At 47.2% G+C, this 3,353-nt stretch overlaps 1 protein-coding gene across 1 annotated transcript in view; it reads left to right on the top strand.

Annotated features, from left to right (window-relative positions):
* Nucleotides 1-761: 761 nt before the first annotated feature.
* The window catches only part of SETX (senataxin), an 80,520-nt gene continuing 77,928 nt past the window's right edge, over nt 762-3,353 (top strand). Inside the window, exon 1 of the mRNA XM_077768416.1 lies at nt 762-873. The gene's annotated coding sequence lies outside the window, so the exon portion shown is untranslated. The remainder of the gene's footprint in view (nt 874-3,353) is intronic.

Genomic DNA, 3,353 nt, shown 5'->3' with positions numbered 1-3,353 from the left:
TCGTGAACCCCTTTCCGTAATACGAGATGTATATGACCCCGCCCCCATTAGGTGTTAATTACGTATTATACTTTGGGAATTTAAAGGAAATGTAAAAGGAAAAAATCCTCAATCCGTAACACACCGAGCTGAGACACCCGAGTCATTAAAAAGAGAAGAAAAGGGAATGGCCGTTAAAGGGTACAGGGTAGGCNCCCGCCCTCCGTAGGGAGCTCCTGATTGGCCGGGCCGGGCATCCCGGAAGTGGCGTCAGCTCTCGGCGTCTGGGCCGCCCGGCGGAGCCGCGGTGCATCTCTTCCCCTGCTCCGCCNGCTGGCTTTGGCCGCCTCCCCGCCACCCGGGGCTGCTGGGGGCCCGAGAAGCGCTCGGCGCGCAGGGAACCAGGCGCGGAGCTTGTAGGGGAAGCACCCCCGGTTAGGAGCAAAGAGCCCGCGGCTTGGAGTGGCCGACACGAGTTACAGACCCAGGGCTGAATCTACCCGCCCTTGCTGATTTGAGGGCTGTTTGTCGAAGTGCCCAGCCATTCCGTGCGCGGGGACAGTGTCCTGTGGGGGTCAGGAGCGCAGCTGCACCGCTTCTGCAGACTTGGGTGCCCCCGGGCAGGCTGGCGGAACTCAGCCTGAGCCGCCTGTCCGATTGGTACCAGCTGGCCCGGCTTCATAGAGTGGGCGTGAATGAAACCTGGATGAAGTGTCAGAACCACTTCATCAGTTTTGTTCCCTTTGTTTCCCCCCCGCCCCCTCCCGTCCTGTTTCAGAAATGTTCTTTTGGGCCTGGAGGCTGGGTATACATGAGTGCACATCCTCACCCATTCACAAATAAGCCTAGGAATCTCGACCGAGAGGATCACTTCTCTGTAGGCCGTTAGCCCAGGTAATTATTTCGTAAACAAACATTTAAGACGGTTTTCGATCCCTGAGTATGTGTTAAGCACTGGAGTGAAAATATACAAAGCGGATCCTTGCCCCAATAGACTCAGAACTGGGGACGATGGAGCAAGTGTGTGGTAGAGGTGGGAGACAGTACGCAGCTCGGGTAAGTGCGCTGATAGGTGTGCACAGTCCGCAGAGGATATGAGTAAAGTCAGAGGAAGGGTCAGATAAACCCCCAGATGCCATACCAGGGATGGATGGATTGCATACGGGTGGTTCTCAGATTTTATCAGAACCACTGGTGAAATTCTTTTAAAAAATTGAGTTGTATTTATCTCATCTTTTGCTAAGTTCCTTTGGTGAGTGTGATTTGCGTTTAGGGTTGAGAGCCAGGCAGAGAGAAGGAAGGGTGGGTGTTCAGTGCAGGTGAAGGAGCGTCTATAAAGGCAGGAAATGCCAAGCACCACGAAGCAGTTTAGGAAGAGCGTTTAGGAAGAGCGAGCGAGCAAGGGAGGGAGGACCGCCTCCCTCCCGCGAGCCAGATAACGGAGGGCCTTCCGAGGTGAGGTGCACAAATTTGAATTTTATCTCCCAAACTGTGGGAATTCAAAGCTCAGCGTTTGCTTTGCCCTCCAGCAGTATGCTGGAGGAAGAATTGGTGGTGGATGAAATAAGAGCCAGAAGCATTACTTCCGTAATTACATTCTGTAACCCAGACAAATGCAGACAATATATTATACTAAGGTGATGGCAGTGTTGCTGCGAATATAGATACAGTTAAGGAGATGGACTGTGGAATTCATTAAGATGAGGCCAAGGGAGAAGACCTAGGGTAATTACCAGGTTACTGATTTGAAAACAGAAGGGATGTTAATGTCACGAGTAGAGAGCATATAGGGCGAATGATGGATTTGAGGGAAGGATTTTTTTCTGTTTTTATCCCTCAGATGCCCGTCAGGTGAGTAGAGATTGACTTGGTGCAGCTGGGTATTCAATAGATCTGAGACTGTAGGCCTGGCTAGAATTTTTATCGTTCAGTGAGTGCCTGAATTATAGATATAGCTAAGTGTTGCATTGAGGGCTTTACATCTGTTCTTCCGTTGTAAGTAGTAATGGAAGAGGTGGTTTGAATTAGGTCACCCAGAGAGAGGAAATGGAATGGAGAGTCCTGAAGCAAGCCTTTGGAAACTGCTGTTTGAAGGGGGGAAAAGAAAGAAGCGAGAAGAATCTCGGCGAAGGAGATTGGGTAGAGGAAGTGAAAGGAGAATGGTGTGCTGCCTTAGCTAAAGAATGCATGGTCAGTATTTTCATACGCTTTAGAGGAGACATGAAAAGAATCTGTTGGATTTGGTGATAACAGATGATTAGGGACCCTGGGAAAACATGCAGTGAAATGTTAAGGGTAGAAGCCAAATTGCCAGGGAGCTAATAAGCAGTTGAATCCAGATTACTCTTTCAAGAAGGTTAGCTAGGAAAGGTGGAGGAAAGTGATTGCTGTTTGAAGTGTCTGGCCAGCTAATTATACTGAGAAAAGATGTCCCCAGGGCAGGTCTTAGGAAAGTGGCTCTGTACCCCCGGAGAAGCATCCTGTATTACTGAGGAGTCAGCTCTGTTGCTGATGCCCTGAGTGTGGCTCTTAACATCTGGTCTGCAGCTTGAGGATTCCTTGGACACCACCGTCTGTGGCCGGGTCCTGGTCCCAAGCAGTTCAAATCGGATACAGTGAACAAAGCTACCTTTCAGAAGGATGAGTTGTGCAGAAACTTCAAGGATTTATGGTCGCCTACCAACACTTTTTTCCTTAAAAGAAAAATTATTTTATATACGCCATTTAGATGATCAGGCCAATGGTAATTTTAGATTTGGGGATGTAACCACCCATTTACGGCCTTTGGAGAGGAATCGTGGAAACGGATTCTGTTGTTGACCTGCCCTGTAGCACTGTTTTCTGTATTCTAGACTCCATGGTACCCATATCTTACTTGGCAAGCAAGAAAAGTTAGTTCTGCTTTCTGGGATATGGGAGTAGGCTAGCTCTCTGACTGAATGAAATACAAAAGACTCCTTAATGTTCTTAGTAGAAAGTTTCTTTCTTTTTTTTTTTTTTTCAAACTGCTGATTGCATTTTTACCAAAGTGTTCAATTGAGTGCAAAAATCCTGCTTGAGACAACTGATGTTTGAGAATTCTCCAGAGAGTTTCACTTTCTATTCTTAGATCTTCTCTAAGTTCCCTCCCCACATTGAATTAGATCACCGGAAAAAACAGTTTCTGAAGACTTTTAACTTCTAAGATTATGATATGGGCTTTTTAGACTTAAGAAACTGCTTTGAATACCATAATTTTATATTCTGCAAACATAATGTGTTCTGTTCCTTGGTACTCTTTTTTTTGTTTGCAGCCCCCTTGCGTGGGGTGGGTATTAGTAAAATCTAATTGAATTAGAATTAGTGTTAGGAAAGGGCAGGATTCTCCAGCTGAA

Source organism: Crocuta crocuta, unplaced genomic scaffold, assembly GCF_008692635.1.
Source record: "Crocuta crocuta isolate KB4526 unplaced genomic scaffold, BGI_CrCroc_1.0 scaffold35, whole genome shotgun sequence".
NCBI lineage: Eukaryota > Metazoa > Chordata > Mammalia > Carnivora > Hyaenidae > Crocuta > Crocuta crocuta.
The sequence above is the reverse complement of the archived record's forward strand: the minus strand, read 5'-3'. Positions and strand labels throughout refer to the sequence as shown.